The sequence below is a fragment of the Myotis myotis genome, unplaced genomic scaffold (assembly GCF_014108235.1).
Source record: "Myotis myotis isolate mMyoMyo1 unplaced genomic scaffold, mMyoMyo1.p scaffold_m19_p_4, whole genome shotgun sequence".
Taxonomy (NCBI): Eukaryota; Metazoa; Chordata; class Mammalia; order Chiroptera; family Vespertilionidae; genus Myotis; species Myotis myotis.
Genome location: NW_023416346.1, coordinates 111561644 through 111581600, shown reverse-complemented (window position 1 = coordinate 111581600; position 19957 = coordinate 111561644). Strand labels below are relative to the sequence as shown.

Below are 19957 nucleotides of genomic sequence, written 5' to 3'. Positions count from 1 at the left end.
GAGAGGGAGAAAAATACTTTGAAACTCTTTCTTCTTTTTGCTCTCCAATCTTATGCAAGTACTGTCCATTGGGCAAAAACTAAAAGAATAAAGGAACCTGGAAAATTTAGTTTCCTATGATACAGAACAGAGCCAGAGAAGAGCAGTGAGGTATCTGGGAGCAAACTGTACAGTAATGAATGAGTAAACCACTTTACCAGTCTTTTCAGCATTGTGTGTTATCATTATAAATGCTATTTTGGTATGGGAGGCAATATAGTTTGGTAGTTGAGAGTACTGACTCTAAAGTCAGACACCCCTGGGTTTGAAATATGCTCTGAGCACTTCCTAATTATATGACCTTGGGTGATTTGTTTAACCTGTTCAAGTCTCAGTTTCTCATATATAAAATAGTGTGAAGATTAAATGATATAAAATATGTAGCAAAGTGCCTAACATGAAATAGGTCCTCAATAAGTATTAGTTAATATAATTATTAGATGTAAACTAAAGTCTTTAAGTTTCACTCCTTTGATGTCTGTACAGGAAAAACATTTTCCAAGTAATTTTCTTTCACTGTATTTCCTCAAGAATTAATTGACTATTCTCTTAACTATAGGTTTTAGGTGTCTTTCTTATAAATTTGAATGAGTTGTTAATATGATATAGTTATTAATCATTTTTATCACATTTTATATTTCATATTGCTCAAAGCTACAGAAGTTGTCACTCTTATACAAAGCTGAAAAATAGTCAATTTTTTGTGGTGTCTAGAATTAGATTGTGATATGTAATTACTTATTAATTAAGCTATAAATATGACTCTATAAAAGATAAATAAAATTTCTCCTATAAAAGTCTAGGGTAGTATGGTGCTCTATAGTGTCAGAAAACTAGGCTCCTTCTATTTTGTTCTGTCATCCTTAGAATGCTTTCATGGTCTATTGATTCCAGATCCTCTCTACCACCTCCGTAGTCTAACTAGTGGGAAGAAGGAAAGGAAAAAACATGTGCTTAGCGTTTAAGGGCACAACCAGGAAGTTACACACATCACTCCCTCTCACATGCCATTGACCAGAACTTAATCCCATGACCATATCTATTTATAAGGGAGACTGGGAAATAAAGTTTGTATTTTAGGTAGCCACATACTCAACTCATGATTCTATTATGATAGAAGGGGCAAAGAGACATTGGGGGAAACCATTAGCCTTTGGCATTCTGCTATTCTGGCCACACAAACATCTATGCATCCCTTCCTTCCCACACAAAGAATATACTTGTTGCCAGGGGAGAGAACTCCCAAGTACAATCCTATTATTAAAAAAGGGAGCAGAAGTTGCCACCCCCAAAATATGCCTTTTTGGCCTATTGATTATCTTGAGCTGCTTATTTTTAAGAAACAGCAGACACAGAAGAAGCTCTGAAACTAAGTGGGGAAATAGAGGTTACCCTTTTGTAAGAAACATAGACATTTATAAGGGAAATCTCCATTTGTAAATGGAGATTACTAGGAAGAGGAGGATGACTAAATCTCTAGAAACTCTTATCATTTAACAACCTTACCCTTCTTTACTGTGCTTTCCTGATAACCTGCATAACTGGCCTCCCCCACCCCCAATATCTTTTATCTTTAACTGAAAGTAATTAAGTTGGTGGCTGGGACCATTTGGGGGAATTAGTCAGTTTTCTTGGGTATCTCCCTTGTATACAAGAGGTACACATATACTTAAACTTTTGTTTTTCTCCTGTTAATCTTTCTTTTATTACATAGAGGGTGGGGTCGGGTCTCAGCCAAGAACCTAGAAAGGCAAAGGGAAAATAATTTTTCCTGTCCTATACCACATATATCTCAAAGTTCACAATCTCTTAGTGATGTGTGATCCCCTATGTCAGGTTTAGATGCCTCCTTGTGATCCTGCAATCTGTAAAAAATAAGACAAGTGTTGTGCCCCATGGACAACATAATAGGGTAATAGAATCAAGGTAACAAGAAATGCTGATTCTGAAAAGGGAGAATTGGAACTGATACCGTTATAATAATCTAGTTCTTATTTAACAGGAATGGAGTAAAGGGAAGATTAGATAATATAGGCATGCCATTTTTACAGCTTTGCTAATTTAATATTCTCCAAGTCTGTTCCCTGCTGATCAGTGAGGGAAGAGACTGGACAAAGGCAGTTTGGGCACATGCCCAGTGAGGTCTGAGTGACATGGGAAGGTGCCAACCTGTCTGCCAGTCACACCTGGAAATGAGTCAGTGGCCAGAATAGGCATGGCCACTGCAAGGGCTCAAATCTTGAATATTTAAACTTGAGAACAAAGGCCTCTCTCTCTCTCTCTCTCTCTCTCTCTCTCTCTCTCTCTCTCTCTCTCTCTCTCTCTCTCACTGGGCCCCTGACTCTCCTACTGGAGGGGCTGTGCTCCCCTGCACCCACGTGGCTCACAGCCATGTGGGGCTCCACACATGGACTAATGGACTTTAATTAACCCGGATGCTGAACCACACCCAGCTGCAACATGGAGCAGAAGCACTGGACACTGGCCTTGCTTCTGGCTCTACTGGAACCCCAGCTGCATGTCTTTCAGGACTGGCTTAAGGGGCATGGGGCTTTGGAACCCGAGAAATGTAACTGCACACAAATGAAGCCTTTTATCATATCTCATTCTCCCCTGGGGGCTTCTGAAAATGCTTATTTCAGTGGCACCTCAAGAACCTCAAACCTCATGCCCATTCGTGTCTAGGAGATCTGGCCTATTAACTCCTCCAACAACAGAACCACCCAGTCATCAGTTTATGGCAATTGTTGCATCCTACTGGTTTGGAAATGCAAAAACTCCTTGTGCTAGCATTGGATTAAATTCCATAATTAGCTCATCAGACTGCCCTAAACTCTGTTCTGTTAAGGGTACCCCATGTCCATTGTCCTCTGTGGCCCTAGTCTCTGCCCTCTCTTTATTTTTTTTATTTTTTTAATATATTTTATTGATTTTTCACAGAGAGGAAAGGAGAGGGATAGAGAGTTAGAAACATAGATGAGAAACATCGATCAGCCGCCTCCAGCACACCTCCCACCGGGGATGTAGCCACTATCAAGGCACATGCCCTTGGCCAGAATTGAACCCGGGACCCTTCAGTCAGCAGGCCGACACTCTATCCACTGAGCCAAACCGGTCAGGGCTTCCCTCTCTTTAGAAGGTTCATTTCCAGTGATTATAATGGCCTCATCTGCCTGTAACTGACTTCCTACCCCCAACATCTTCTTTTGTATTTAAGGTGGTGGTGGCTTGGATCATTTCCAGGAGTCTCTCAGCTTTCCTGGGTCTCTCCCATGTATACAGGAGGTATACATGTTATTAAACTTCTGTTTTCTTTTCTCCCTTGTTAGTCTGTCTTTTATTACAGAGTGGTCTCAGGCAGGAACCTAGAAATATAGAGGGGAAATTATTTTTCCTTCCCTATAGAGGCCCTAATCATATCGGCATTTGCAAACCAGGTTTTGATTTCTTGGGCTTTCAGACTCCCTCTAACATTTAATAGGCTTCTGATCTATATGCTGCTTGTCAATTACATGTAGAAGTATTAGGCAGGATCAGCTTTCAGGTGCTGAGAATCTGTCTTGGCCATGAACTCCTCTGGTGGAAGGAGGCAGGAAGCAGCAGGGCCCAGGGGTAGAAGGGCTCACCGACCCTAAGAACCTGAGCAAGCCTTGCACCACGGGCCCTGAAGCTGGGTCTTCCCATGGGGGTGAACAGCTTTGTGTCCCTAGGCACCCTCCTATAGCTGACCAGGTTTCTCAGATTTCCAGCTGAAGATGTGCAGTGCATGGTGGACAACAATGGGAAGCAGCAGGGAGATCCCAGCACTGGCCCTCTCATCCAGGCTGATCAAAGTCACTCCCTGTGTAGGAGGCCACTCAACCCCAAGTCAAATCCAGGGAAAAGACACACCCTTGTGTGGAGACCTAAGATGTTAGTGAAGCACACGTTGGATGTTAGACCATGTAGCTCTTCTGCGTCTGTGTGAATCAGAGCCAGAGAGCCAAAAGAACATGGAGAACAAAAAAGTCTACTCTGCCTGGGCAAACCAGTGTCAGCCCACTGGTGGGAAACTGAGGAACAAAGGAATCTGCTCTGCGCCTGCATGAGAAGTGCCAGCCCAGCAAAGGGGGAGGAGGAAGCATGTGACTATATAAGCCAAATCCCAGAAGTAAATTGGGGAGCCATACTATTCTCCATCTAAGTGTGTGCTGCCTCAGTGCACTGAGCTTTCTCACTTCGTGTTTAATAAACTTCTTTCCTTCCAAATCTGTTTTGCCTCCTCTGTTACTTATGGCTCCTCCCTTGATTTCTATCCTGGGAGGAACACCTGCAGGTAACTGAGTTGGAGCTGCTTTGCCTGGAGACCCCACAGGCCCTGTCTCTGATGCTCATCCATGGTACATTCTGACAGCACTGGCCATCCATGTTGCTCAAGTACCTGTCCTGTCTGGGAAGAATGCACATCCACCTGGCCCCAGGACTGCCTGAGAACCCTGGTGTCATCAGTGACATGTGGCCAAATTGCTAAGTGGCCCTGTTCATCAACAGACACCTGACATTACCTTCTGTTCTGCCAATGGGGTGATCCTGACCTCAGGGAATGCTGATAGCTTCCTGCTTCCCAAGTACTTCAAAGAGGCTCTGCAGGTATTTAATACTCAAGAGACCCACTCCTTGACTGGTAATGAAGAGTCAGAGTGTCAGAGTGGCCCCAAGCACAACTCCAGAGGAAGAAAGATAATCCAACAATAAGATTTTTTTTAGCCCTAGCTGGTTTGGCTCAGTGGATAGAGTGTCGGCCTGCGGACTAAAGGGTTCCAGGTTCAATTCCAATCAAGGGCACATGCTTGTGTTGCGGGCTCCATCCCCAATAGGGGGTGTGCAGGAGGCAACCAATCAATGATTCCCTCTCATCATTGATGTTTCTATCTATCCCTTCCTATTTGAAATCAATAAAAATATACTAAAAAAGATTTTTTTTAATGTAAAGAGATGACGAAAGCTTTAGTTTGAAAACAAACCAACAAAAAGAAGTAACTATAGCCCAAGGTCTCTTCAAGGCATATTCTTTTGCTTTTTGCTGTTCTCTGTGCTGACTCAGCTTCCTGTCATTCAACTTGATAGTTCCTTCCTTAAGCGCTTCTTAATAAGTTTGGGTGGGAGGTTGACATTCTTAATAGGCTCATTACCTCTGCTCTGGCTCTCATGTACTGGTCAAGAAGGAAGGCACTTGAGGAGCCCAGTATTATCTCTTTCCAAGTCTTCCTTTTTTGTAGCCTCTTTCAACTGCTTCCCTGTGGAGTTGCAGAAAGATTTGTAGTTGTGTGGGGTTCTGAAATTGCAGGACACAGACTAAAATAACTCTTGATAGAGGTATGTTCCCTTCCATTTTCAGTTGCTCTCTAGCTAGCTGACTGGGGTCCATCACTCTGTAAGATGCTGCTAAAAGTAGCAAGACGAAGTCCGGAGTGGTACCTCATGTCCATCAGTTGTGCTCTGTGCCTAGTTCTCCAGGTGCCCTGTGTTAGCCATGGCAGAGCAATGAATCTGGGCCAAGACAATGGGCCCACTCATTCCTGGACTCCATATCCTTCACTGACACAGATGATGTGGCTATTTTGACCCATGTGAAGGGAAATGCCTGCTCAACCAGCTCCATCATGGGCAACACCTTGTGGAAAGCGATGGAGAAAAGCTCCCTCATGCAGCACTTGTGGTAGTCCCTGAAGAACCTCTTCTTAAAGCACCTGCAGGGCCCTAGCCAGTTTGGCTCAGTGGATAGAGCATCAGCCTGCAGACTGAAGGGTTCCCGGGTTTGATTCCGGCCAAGGGCACATGACTGGGTTGCGGGCTTGGTCCGATGTGTAGGAAGCAGCCAATCAATGATTCCCTCTCATCATTGATGTTTCTATCTCTCTCTTCCTCTCCCTTCCTCTCTGAAATAAATAAAAATATATTAAAAAATAATAATAATAATAAAGCACCCGCGAGGCCAGGAGCATAAGGGCCTGTTGGAGGACACTCTGGTGAGCCCATCCTCCCTGAAACTCAAGCAGAAAGCTGAGGAAGACCTGGAGGCTGCCGATAGCAGGGAACCACAGAATAAGAGAACTGACTTGCCTGAAGAAGAAGGGGAAGAGGAAGAGGAAGAGGAAGAAGGAGAAGAAGAGGAAGAAGAAGGAGGAGGAGGAGGAGAGGAAAAAGGAGGAGGAGGAGGAGGAGGGGGAGGAGGAGGAGAATTTGTAGAGGAAGAGATCAAGGAGAATGAAGAAGGAGTCAAAAAGATGCTTATGGAAGCCACCCGGGACTTTGAGGAGGTTGTGGTGGAGGATTTTGAAATACACATAACAATGTGTGATGATGATCCACCCACACCTGAGGAAGACTCAAAAACGCAGTCTGATGAGGAAGAAGAATAAGTTTCTCCACCAGAAGTGGGAGCTGCCATTAAGATCATCCAGCAGTTAATGGAAAAGTTTAACTTGGATCTGTCAACAGTTACGCAGGCCTTCCTAAAACACAGTGGTGAGCTGGAGGCTACTACTTCCTTTTTAGAGTCTGGTCACAGGGCTGATGGGTATCCCATTTGGTCCCAACAGGATGAATTAGATTTGCAAAAACATGATGAGGATATCCGACATTGGTCAAAAATTTGGTGCTCAGAATGTAACTCGGAGAATTGAGTTCCAAAAGAAATAATTGATAGGATAATGAGAAAAGGGAAAAGGTGTGGCAGATGAGAAGGTGTGGCAGATGAAGTGGTAAGAAAAAGTTTTTTGTGACCATTGAACTTTAGAGATTCTTATGTTGGAACTGATACTTGTCTTCTGACCAATGCTGTCTTTGCTCTGTGAGTCCTAGATTTTGTAGCCATGCAGAGTTGTGTAGGAGGATAAAAATAAAAGATATTGGGTATATTTACAAATAAATAAAAATGAAAGTAGCAAGAAGCAGCAAACAGTGTTGAAGGTTATAAATCTTTCTTACTTACCCCAATGCTATTGCTTTTGATGCCTATGAGTTGCTTTCTAAGATCTTGCCAACCTTTGTTAATGTTGTGCCTAGCTAAAATTTCTATTTCCTTAGAAGAAAGAGAAAATGGGATGCCAGGGGAGAATTAGCACTGGGTGCTACAAATGCCTATTGATTCAGACAGGTTCTTAATTCCACTCCATCAAATGAGTCAGCAACTTGTAGGAGGCATGGGGCCAGTGAAATAGAAAACTGGCACCCTCAGATTGGTATCAAAGGGCTCACTTTGAAAAAGGAAACCCAACCCTGCGCATTGCAGCTAAACTTTTGCTAGTTTTGATCTGACTGGTATAAATGTTCAAAGATTATCTTAACTAGCAATGAAGCTGACTCTCTGGGCCCTGTCAAAACTTGATTTTGAAAGTATAGTAAAACAACTACACAGTGACTTTTAAAATTGTAAAGATAAAAAAACACATGCACTGTTATAATTTTTTAATATGGTTGTCAGATTGTTGAAGTTATTTCTAAACTTATTTTATTTTAGATATATTTATTGTGGATTTGGAGCTTGTAATGTATTATAAATACCTCATGATGTTTCCTCCCTTCTTACATTATAAAATAAGCCTTTAAAGAGAATGAATGAATGTCACAAAGAGATTTTCTTTCTCTCTTTAGCATGCTTATTTTCTTTATTATATGTCATTTTCTTGATGTTCACTTTATCTGATAAACTCCAGATTACTTCATCTCTAGCACTAAAGATTCCTTAGTTTGCACTGTCAAAATACAAATTAAATACAACTTTATCTGAGAAAGGAGACAATGACCATTCTAAATAGAAGTTCTGGAACAAAGGCAGCAGACTTTTAGAAGTTTATATTATTGTAGTTATTTATACTGGTATGAAATATAAGAGACTTTAGTCTATTTTGTTCACTGCCATATACCTGCTACCTAGAAGAATACTTAGTGGACACTCAATAAATATTTATTTGATTAATGTATTAATGGACTTTTAATTTTCTTTTAAAATTGATTTTAGAAAGAGGGAGGGAGAGAGAGAGAAACATCTATTCTTTGTTATACTTATTTATGTATTCATTGGTTGCTTCTTATATCTACCCTGACCTGGGGTTGAACCTACAACCTTGGCATATCAGGACAATGCTCTAACCAAAAATCCACTGGAAAATATTTGACCTACATAGTTGGAAGAGAGTTGTATCTTTTTGAATTAAACAATAAGGCATGGAGGGATTATATAATGTAGACTATTAAAATTTATGAAAGCATGCAAACTGGATGAAAGGGCATTTAACCTCAGTTTAATGTCTCCAAATATTCACACCAGGAAAGAGGAGGAAGAGCATAAACTCTGAGAGCACATTTATGTGATACAGTGTCTCAGATGTTTGCCTCCAGTGGGAGATGATGGCTGAGAAGACACTGATCCAAATGATGGGCAACATTAATGTTGAAATCACCATTTTGAAGTGTTCTTCATTATAGTCTCAGGGTCTCACAACAAATTCGAGAAGTGGTTTCTATTACTGTTCTCATTTTACAAATGTGGAAATTGAGGTTCAGAGAGGTAATTTGTCGAAGTCCCACAGCTAATGATTGGTAGAGTCAACACCTTAAGGTCTTTGACAATCAAGATCAAATGAGCTAAGAAGTCATGTTTTTGCTCCATCGGTGTTCAACTACTCTGGGGTTCTTTCTCTGTCTTTTATCCCCTTCTGCAGCATATCTCCCTTTCTTCTGGTTAAGGATATTATACTAATTTTGTAATGTCAGTATGTGCCCTGAGTTAATAAAGAGCTTCTTTTGTCTTCTGGTGTTGAAAGTGATGAATTAATATGTGCTGGGTCTTCACAAAGGAAATAATAATGACTAGAACCAAAGTTAGATGAGGCCATGAAGATGGGGACCTCAGGATGGGATTAGTGGCTTTATAAGAATATCTCTTTCTCTTTGTGTTCGTTCTCTCTCTCTCTCTCTCTCTCTCTCTCTCTCTCTCTCTCTCTCTCTCTCTCTCCCCACGCACTGAGGAAAGACAATATGAGGGTATAGTATGAAACTCGCTATCATCAATCCAAGAACAAAGCTCTCACCAGGAACTGAATTGGCCTGCACCTTGATCTTGGATTTCCCACTGTTCAGAACTCTGAGAAGATAAATTTTGCTGTTTAAAGTACCTAGTCTATGGTATTTTGTTTTGGCAACCCAAGCAGACTAATATATACTCTGTAGTGCTTTGGACCCCAAAACTCTATGTGGATATCTCAGACTAGGTGAGGTGGACTGGGTTACTAGTGAGGAGTGAGCACTGTTTTTGCCTAGACTGGAAACTGGTCTAAATGGCCTTTCCCATGTGTTCTGTCTCCTGGGTCTGAAATGGTTTCTGTTCAAGCTTCCAAGGGGATGCAAGTGGAGGTAGGGGACTTCTTCCTAGCTGAGGGGTGAATGAGGAAAAGAAAGGATGTGGTCTATTCATCATTACCAGTCACCAAAAGAGGCCAAGAGTAATAATCTCAAAAAAAGAGAATCCAAAGGAAAAGAATTCGGGTATAGAGAAACTCTGTATACAGCTTGTACAAGTCACTTAACTTCCCAGCTAATCATGGAAGCTGAGGTCATTGATTTCAGACTTTTCTTCTTTTGTAATATAGGTGTTTAGTGTACAGCCTTACGTGTATTCCACAAGTTTTAATGCTATATTTCATTTTCATACAGTTCAAGTACGTTATGTCTCTTTTTGTTCTTTGCCCATGCATTTTTAGAGTTGTGTTATTTGGGGATTTTTCAGAGTTCTTTCTATTATTTATTTCTAATTTAATTTTATTGTGGTCATATAAATGCATAAATTGAATCCTTTTAAATGTATTGAGACTTGCTTTATGCCCAGAGTATGGTCTATCTTGGCAAATAGTTCATGTGTACTTAGAAAGAACACATATTCTGTTCTTGGTGGATGTTCATTAGGTCACATTAGTTGATAGTGTCAAGTCTCCTGTATACTTGCTGATTTTTCACTTGTTCTATTAATTATTGAGAGCAGGGTATTTAAATCTCTGACCGTAATTAATGGAACTATCTACTTCACCTTTCAGTTCTATCAGTTGTTGTTGTTTTTTTGCTTCAAGTATTTTGAAGTTCTGTTATTAAGTTCATAAACAATTATGATCGTTATATACTCTTAATTACTCCTTCATCATTACCAAATGACCCTCCTTATCGTTGGTATTATTTTTTGTTCTGAGATTTAATTTGATATTAATATAATCAGTCTAGCTTTATTTTGATGCTTTTACTTTTAACCTATTTCCATCTTTAAATTCAAAGTGGGTTTCTTGTAGGCAGCATATGTAGTTCTTGCTTTTTCAGTCAATCTGATGATCTCAAAAATTATTAGAAGTTCTATGTATATTTAGTTTGTGTTTCACACTTTATTTTTTAAAAATATCTTCTTATTGATTTCAGAGAGGAAGGGAGAGGAGAGAACTGGAGTATGAGACAAGGCCTAGACTTCACACAACTCTATTTCAGTGGTACCCCTTGGATCATGTATGTTAATAATGCTTCCCAGAATTGTGTTAAGTTATGGCTTTTGCTAGAGGATCCATATGAAGGGAAGAATTAGAGTCACATGTATAAAGGCTGTGAGGGGTCTGTTTCCAAGTGACATAAGGCCAAGCAAACTCTCCCAATGCACATCATTGTTCCTGTAGGGGAGGAAAAATAATTTTCTCCCTACTCTTTTAGGTTCTTGGTTGAGACCCCTAGTAACAAAGGACAGATTAACAAGAAAAAAGCAAACATACATTTAATAACATATGTACCTCCTGGGAGAGACCCAGGAAAACTGAGTAACTTGCCAAAGTAGTTCGTGTCACCATCTTAAATACCATCTCCAGCTAAAGGCAGAAGAAGGTGGGTGGAGGCAGTTATGGGAGTTTTTCAAGCAAAGCACAGTAAATAAGGGTAATATTTTTATGTCAGTTTCTAGGGACTTAGAGTCATTCTCTTTTCCCAAGTACAGAGAAGGAGATGCCCTCACAAAAGGAGTTTTCCCTTTTAAATGTACAAAAGGACAACTTCTCTGTTATCAGAGATTCTCCTGTGTCTGAAGCCTCTCAAAAATAATCAGCCCAAAATAATCAAATAATCAATAAGCCAAAGAAGCATATTTTGGGGTGGCATATTCTGCTTCTCTTCACCCATGAGTTTAGAAAGAGTGTCTAGTGGAGGGAAATGTGTATGCAGGACAAAGTACTGGAGAGGAGGGGACTAGACAGAAAATACACAGAAACCTTAATTAGGGTCCCCTTTAAGTCTGTGGCTGAATACTAAGCTGTGCACTTGCAGAGGTTAAATACATAGTGTGCCCCAAAGTCATGAAGGCCTCTGAAAAGCAGATATTTAGAAAAGCTAATGCTTACAAAACATGCTATTTGAATAGTTTACTCAGGTAATCAAGTATGTTCTGCTGAAGAATATTGGTAATCACTTATTTTTAAAATGATAGTTTTAAAGACTGAACGTGTATGTAGACTATCTAAAGGTTAGCACACTCAATATCAGGATTCTTGAATTTATTTCATGAACTTCCCAAGGCAATCTAAAGCCTGATACTTTCCGAGTTTTGGATTGAAGGTACGAATTTCCCTCAGCCCTAGTAAGAAGCACTTTTGAATTCATTTCCCTGACATGAGATTGCTCTCCCCAAAGCAATTTTGGAGGGAACATTAAGTGCTATAGAACTGGAATTGGAGAAGTGGGCCCTAGAAAATGTTTTTAATCAGGGCTGTGCGGGCGCCCATTTAATCACTGTGCAATAGAAGACGTTAAAGGAATAACGTGTTGTTTAAGGCACTTACTGACTGAGAAGTTCATTTAAACTGGGTCCTCTTTTCTCTGGCTTCCCATTTTGGAACTATTTGGCTCAAACGGAACTCTGTTTCTGTTTGGTAGCTATTCTGCAGCCCACCCTGCCACCTGCCCCCAACGTCCTCATCTTTTGAACTATAAATGGAAATTCACATGTTTTGATTTTTGTCCTTGCAAGTTATAGTTGTATCTGACAATTTCCTCTTGAGAAAAGCCAGAGTGGTGCTGTGTATTTTCAGTCATATTCTCTCTGGTATCAAATGTCACAGCTGGGTTGCAGGAAGGTTTATTTGCATTATAATAGCATTTCCTTTAGACCTCTAGGGGCCTCTATCTCTAAAATCACTTGTCTACAGTAACTGCAGGGAGAATAACTTGACCTTTTTAAAAGTAAACTTTCCAACTGAATATCTCCCTCTGGATCTAGGTTCAGAGGGTTCTGTGTGTTCATGAATGTTACTTGAGCTTTTAGGTTAATGTAGATTCTGACTTTTAAAGTGATACAGTGTCTTTGATTTCCCAAACAGAGAGATCTTTCTTTGATTGTGATGATGAGTAAACTATTAAGTATTGCAACGGGATGATTTGTTGAGGGTGACAAGGAGAAAATTCTAAGATGTCCTAAATTAAGTTACAGCAGGCCAGAGGGTGGAAGGAAGAGACAGAAAGGGGTCAGTCAGTTAACTACAGTGCAAAACCAACAAAAGACTGCTTATATTCCTTAGTGTAGGTTGGAGTTAGTAAATTAACTTCCAGGTGGCTATTTCTGCGATTATCTAAAAAGAGAGAATAGATAGGAGCCATTGAACCCCAGGAGCCCCCACTTTATATATATAAGAGAGGAAGGGAAAGAGATAGACACATCAGTGATGAAAGAGAATCATTGATCGGCTGCTTCCTGTACACTCCCTGTTGGGGATTGAGCCGCTACCCAGGCATGTGCCCTGACCGGAATCCAACTGTGACTTCCTGGTTCATAGGTTGATGCTCAATACTCAACCACTGAGCCACACTGGCCAGGCAGGAGCCTCCACTTTTTGTTTACACATGAGCTTTAGGGACTCTGATGGCCTATCCCAGAACTAGCCCTGATTCACCTTCTCCCACGTCTTTGTATATATCCTTTCAAAAGGACTTACTTATTTCTCCCCCTACTTGATACATGAAAAAGGCTTGTAAAACTTCAGAAGGATGGACATGTTGTCTTTTCTACCTAGCCACACTGCAGGGGTTTAGACCCCAGACCCCAAGGCCCATCTTTTTTTTTTTTTTTTTTTTTTTTTTTGCTAGCAATGGCTTAATAAATCTTTTCTTTTAAAAAGACTATTAATGCTTGCTCTTCCTCCCCCTATTCTAGAAGGTTAGTCAGTACTTTTTGTTCTCTTTCCCAAATTTATATTATAGTATTTGTAAGTAGAAATAAGGTGACCAGCTCTGGCCAGGTAGCTAAGTCAGTTAGAGCATCCTCCTGATATGCCAAGGTTGTGGTTTCCATCCCTGGTCAGGGCACATACAAGAATCAACCAATGAATGCATAAATAAGTGGAAATATTTTTGGTGGAAATGGAATTCTTCCATGGGATCGAGAGGAAAACATTCTAAGGACCCACACATGGAGACTGTGGTGTGGTGAGATTTATTTGTGATGCAAAATCAAAGGAGTTCCCCTCCTTGGTTCCCAATGTTCTATCTCTGTCTTGCCATGGAAAAAGTGCAACCTTGTCTTCATCAAGGCCAAATCAAAGGCCAGTGTCCAGAATTTCTGTTTTATATTAAAGCTTAGTCCTTTTGTGCTTGTACTGTCTGCTGCAGGCCCCGTGTGGCTGTTAGACCTGCATGGTTGTGTGTTCACAGGCAAGGGAAAGGAAGCACAAATGAAAAGGTGAGAGTGTTACCAGGTGGGGGAGGTAAGGAGAGGTAGAGGGGATCAGAAAGAGAGAGAGAGAGAGAGAGAGAGAGAGAGAGAGAGAGAGAGAGAGAGAGAGAGAGAGAAGAGAGAGAGAGAAGGAGAGAAGGTTAGTTCTTTGTTCCCTAGAACTATGTACTCTGGGCTTGGGAGGAACCAGGAGCTTTTTCAAAGTCACCAGAGAACTTCCCAAGCCTTTGCAGGTTTTTGATTGTCTACCCCCTTACCAATGATCCCTTTCCCAAATTAGACTGACAGGCCTCTATGATCAAGCACCTGCCCCTGCCCCATTTTGACTTATATTGTGCCTATGCTTACCTCCCTCTGTTCCCCTCTACAATCCAGTACTGGAAGGAGGAAGGGAGGGGTGTTAATCCTTGGTATGGTAAGCAAACAGGCTCATGCTCCCCAGCCCATTAGGCTCAATGTCTGATTCCCTTTGCTTCTGTTATCAGTGGTGAGGTGCCTTCTGTGCCCCTACTGGTTACTGGTGGAAGTGGAGTTCTTGGGTGCCATTGGGAAAACAATTAACTGAGGCCCCCATGGGAGGATGAGGTATTGTGGAAAGCTTTATTGATGATGTAAGATTAAGGGGGTTCCCTTCCAAGGTCCCACCTCCCTCCATCTGGCCATGGCAAAAGTCCAATCTTGTCTTCAGCAGAGCTAAGATCAAAGCCATTGCCCAGAGTTTCCGCTTCATATTAAAGCACAGCCCAGTCCAGCATCTGGCCAGCTTAGCTTGTGTTCCCAGCTGCAGACCATTGCATGTGAGGTCCACATGTCCTTAGGATATGTGGCCGTTAAGGCCACATGGCGGGCTAGCGCACAAGGGAGTGCAGGTTACAGAGCAAAAGAGAAACAGAAGCAGAAGAGAGAGAACACTTTGTCTTGAGATTGTAACTAGGAGCTTAACCAATGATCCCTTCAGGATTTTGCAGGCTTGCAGTGGCCCCATCTCCTCTGGCCAATGATCTCTGTTCCCAGGTTTGACTGACATACACCTTCCCTACTTGCCCTGACTTTACAGGGCATGCACCCATCTTCCCCTTTGTTGGACCCCTTCCCCCAGTGATCTGCAGGGAATGAACTGGTGGAGTGTGAAGAGAAGGGTGTGTGAAGCTGCAGCATCCTGGTGAAGCTGCCCAGATGACCATGTTTATAATGCCTGGCCTCCCCTTTGCTCCTTTCCTATTATTAATATTAGCTAGCTAATTACCATGATAACCCTTCCTTAATATGTAGCTAACTACAGTAACAGAACAACAAATTGATGTTTCTCTCTCTCTTTAACATCAAGAAAAAATAAAATAACAAAGAAATAGGGTGACCAATTGTCCCAGTTTGCCCAGGACTTGAGGAGGGGGAGTGGGAGTTCCTGGCACGTGGACCTTTCAATATAAAAACCAGGTAAAGTCCTGAGCAAACCAGGACAAGTTGGTCACCCTAGGCAGAAGTCATATACAAACATCTTCCATTCTGGAATTTTTTCTACATCCTCAGTTCACAGAAGAGAAGTGTCCATAAGGGCAAAAGCAGAGCAGGACACCATATTAATGTAAACTTTTAATTGAAATATAATGCATAAATCGTAAGTGTATAACTCTACAAAATTTCTCCAAGTGAATATACAAATGTAACTAGTGAGAGGGGTTACCTTGACATGCAGGCAGACCGGGCAGAGATCTAGTGGAAAACAAAGGCAGTTGGAATGTAGGCAGGGGCAGACACAGCAATTTAAGCAAGCCTAACCAAAGAAACAACCATGCAGGAATAAAAGAATGTTTTTAGTCTCAGAGCCGGAGGTAAGTAAAACTAGGGAAGGGCTGCAACAATAAGGCGAACTGATGCATAGGGAAAGTTCAGGTCCATTGCTGGGCAAGAACAATTGAGGGAATCAATCAGGTGGCAACAGGGGTAGATATAGAGTAGACTAGTAGCAAATATATACCCCTAGACTGATTAGCTTTAATGGAAACCCATTATTGGGCCTCCTCCCTGTGCAGGGAGTCTGAATCTGCTTGCAATAAATTTTCCACACTTTTGTTTTAAATCTTCTGGTCCTCAATTTCATTCTTGGACTTCAACTTCGAGAGACATGATGGGGGAGGGTGAACCTCTGCTTGCCATTCCTGGTATCACTAGTACCTAGATAAAGAAAGAGATTATTTCCAGAATTCCAGAAGCCTCCTTCTATCCTTTTAGTAATGACCCACTTGAATAACCTTCTAAGAGAGGAAAAATAATTTTAATTTTCCCTCTACCCTTCTGAATTTTGGCTGAAACCCCCTGCAATAAAAGACAAATTAGCAGGAGAGAAAAAAAGTTTAATAACATGTGTACCTCCTGTATATATGGGAGATAGCCCAGGAGATATGAATAAAACTCTCTGAAATGGCCCAATACCACCTTAAACACCATTTCAACTAAAGACAAAAGAAAAATGTTAGAGTGGGGAGGTCAATTATAGGAGATTATCAGGATAAACGCAGACTGTTATGCAGATTTAAGTCTATACCTCCTCCGTAGATAAGAGTTTCTTGTAGATAGAGTCACCCTTCTCTTCCTGGTAGAGAGGGGAGACACTCTAAATGTAAATTTCCCTCATAAAAGGGTGAATTCTACTCTGTTTTTTAGAGCTTCTCTTTTGCCTGCTTTTTCTCAAAAAATATGCCACCTCAAAATAATTCTTATGCCAAAGAGTCATATTTTAAGGTGTCATATTGTTACGCTTCACTATTATTCTTATTTAAAAGACTTTTAATTAGTTTTACCTGTTTTTAAAATCTATATTAATGGAACCATAGTTTGTACTCTTGTTTGTAGGTTCTTTCATTCAACATTAAGTTTGTGAGATTCATTCATGTTGTTGTGTGTCATTTAGTTTGTTCATTCTTATTGCTGTATAATATGCCATACCACAATATACTTATCCATTCTACTTTTTTAAAAAATATATTTTACTGATTTTTTTACAGAGAAGAAGGGAGAGGGATAGAGAGAGTCAGAAACATAGATGAGAGAGAAGCATCGATCAGCTGCCTCCTGCACACTCCCCACTAGGTATGTGCCCGCAACCGAAGTACATGTCCTTGATGGGAATCGAACCTGGGACCGTTGAGTCCAAAGGCCGACGCTCTATCCACTGAGCCAAACCGGTTAGGGCCCATTCTACTTTTGATTGACATTTAGGTTTTTTTTCCAGTTTGGGGCCCTAATGAACAGTGTTACTGTCAATACTTTTCATGGTAAGGATATATTGGGGGCAGTGATTTGACAGAATCTCGGGGAGGCAACAACATTCAAAGGGATTGGTACAAAATGGATATAGACCTAGCTATGGTGGTTCTCATCTGTGCAAATTCTGTGGCCCACCTATGCAGGTACAAAAGCAGAGGATTGCCATACTTCATGGAAAACGCAATCTTTAACAACAAAACAATTAGGCAGGATGCAATGGAGATTAGGAACCTGCATGGAATTAGCCAAACTTCTAGGTTAAGGGTAGAGTCCTCCAGACTGCCAAGTCTGCCCAAGAATTCTGATACCAATTACTAATGCAGGGGTTTATTTTATTTTTTCAGTTTTATTGAGATATAATTGACATACAGTACTGTATAAGTTTAAGGTGTACAGTATAAATGGCTTGGCATACATATATTGTGAAATGATTACCATAGTAAATTTAGTTAATATCATCACCTCATATAGTTACAAAAGAAATTATTTTTCCTTGTGATGAGAACTTTTAGGATTTACTCTTCTTTTAACTTACAAATTTTTTTAGAGAGAGCAAAAAAACATTAATTTGTTACTCCACTCATTTGTGCATTCATTGGTTGATTTCTGTATGTGCCATGACCCGCAACCTCGGGGTATCAGTATGATGATCAAATTAGGATTTACTCTTTTAATGTACTTATAGTAGCATCAACTATAGTCATCATGTCATACATTACATCCCCAGTAGTTATTTATCTTATAACTGGAAGTTTGTACCTTTTGACCATCTTCATCCAGTCCTCTTTTCCCCTATCCCCCACTTCTGGTAATCACAAATCTGATCTCATTTTCTATGAGGTTTTTTTAAAAGACTCTACCTATAAGTGCAATCATACAGTATTAGTCTTTTTCTGTCTGACTTATTTCTGTTAGCATAATGCCTTCACAGTTCATCCATGCTGTCACAAGTGGCAAGATTTCCTTCTTTTTTATGACTGCATAATATTTTATTAATAATACTGTAGTCCCTCTTATCTGTGATTTTATTTTCCACAGTTTCAGTTACCCACCGTCTGAAACTATGCTCTGAAAATATTAAGTGGAAAATTCCAGAAATAAACAACTCATACATTTTATATTGTGTGCCACTCTGAATAGGTGAGATGAAATCTTGTGCTGTCCTGCTTTATCCTGCCCAGAATGTGAATCATCCCTTTGTCTAACGTATCCATGCTATATATACTACCTGCCTGTTAGTCACTTAGTAACTGTAGGTTATCAGATTGGTTATCAGATATATTAAGAGAGAGATCACATTTATTTAACTTTTATTATACCATATTGTTATAATTGGTCTATTTTGTTAATTTATAAATTAATATATCATAGGTGTGTATAGGAAAAAAACCTTGTATATATAGCATTCAGTACTATCTATCTGCGATTTCAGGCAGCCACTGGGAGTCTTCGAATGTATCCCCTGCAGATAAGGGTGGCATATGTATAACATTTTCTTTACCCATTCATCCATTGATGGATATTTAGGGTGTTTCCATGCCTTGGCTATTTTAAATAATGTTGTAGTGAACATGGGGGTGCAGATATCTCTTCCAAATAATGATTTCATTTCCTTCAGATATATACGCAAAAGTGGAATTGCTGGATCATGTAGTAGTGCTATTTTTAATTTAAAAATGTATTGCTTACATTTTTTTAAAGTATATTTTTATTGATTTCAGAGAGGAATGGGGAGAAAGAGAGAAATAGAAACATCAATGATGAGAGAGAATAATTGATTAGCTGCCTCCTGCACGCCCCACACTGGGGATTGAGCCCACAACCCAGGTATGTGCCCTGACTGGAAATTGAATCGTGACTTCCTGGTTCATAGGTCAGTGCTCAACTACTGAGCCACTGTGGCTGGGTTCTATTTTTAATTTTTTGAGGAACCTCCATACTGTTTTCCAAAGTGGCTGCACCAACTATATTCCCACCAACTGTGCACAAGCAGAGGTTTCTCAAAACCACCTTCAGGTTGGATAATGCCCTAGAAAGACTCACAGAACTCACTGAAACTTACTATACACACAGTTACATTTATTACAGGAAAGATATACATTAAAATACGCCAAAGATTCATAGGGCATAGTCTGGGAGGCCTCCAAAGGGTTCCAACCTCAAAGCTTCTATTGTTCTGAGGATAGGTTACCTTCCTGACATTGATGATACACACAGAATGTTGCCAACAGTATTCCATGCATATTATAAATTCAGGAAGCTCACCCAAGCTTTGGTGTTCAGAGTTTTTATTGGGGCTTTATTATATAGGTATGATTGATTGGATTGTAGTTGAATGGGACTGCCTCCACCCTGAATCATCTCATTAGCATAAACTATCTGTTGTGGTTGAAGAAATGCACTATGAATAACAAAGACACTCCTATCGCTTGGGAATTTCAAATTGTTTAGAAGTTACCTGGCCCAGCTGGTGTTGCTCAGTGGTTCAGTCTCGATCTATATGAACCAGGAGGTCATGGTTTGATTCCCAGTCAGGGCACATGCCTGGTTGTGGGCTAGATCTCCAGTAGGTGGCGTGCAGGAGGCAGCCAATCAATGATTCTTATCATTGATGTTTCTATCTCTCTCCCTCTCCTTTCCTCTCTGAAATCAATAAAAATGTATTTTTTAAAAATGGTTACCTCTAAAGCCAGGGCAAAGAGCAGACTACTCTCGGCAAGGCCAAGTTCTTTACTACATAGGGCCCTTTCTCCTTTTTTTTTCTATATGGCTCCTGGATTCTGATGTAACAGTGACAGGGGAATTGTCACAATTATGATCGAAATCATCTGCCCAATGGAAATGGTGACTCAAAGGAGAACTTAGGTGCTTTATAGAAAACAAATCAATGCCATATTTCCTGTAACAGAATAGTATTTTGAAGTG

General features: G+C 40.5%; 2 pseudogenes; both read left to right on the top strand.

The window, feature by feature from the left end:
- Nucleotides 1-3605: 3605 nt before the first annotated feature.
- On the top strand, nt 3606-4773 carry LOC118654776 (annotated as a pseudogene).
- A 240-nt stretch (nt 4774-5013) lies between these two features.
- On the top strand, nt 5014-6720 carry LOC118653585 (annotated as a pseudogene).
- Nucleotides 6721-19957: the final 13237 nt, after the last annotated feature.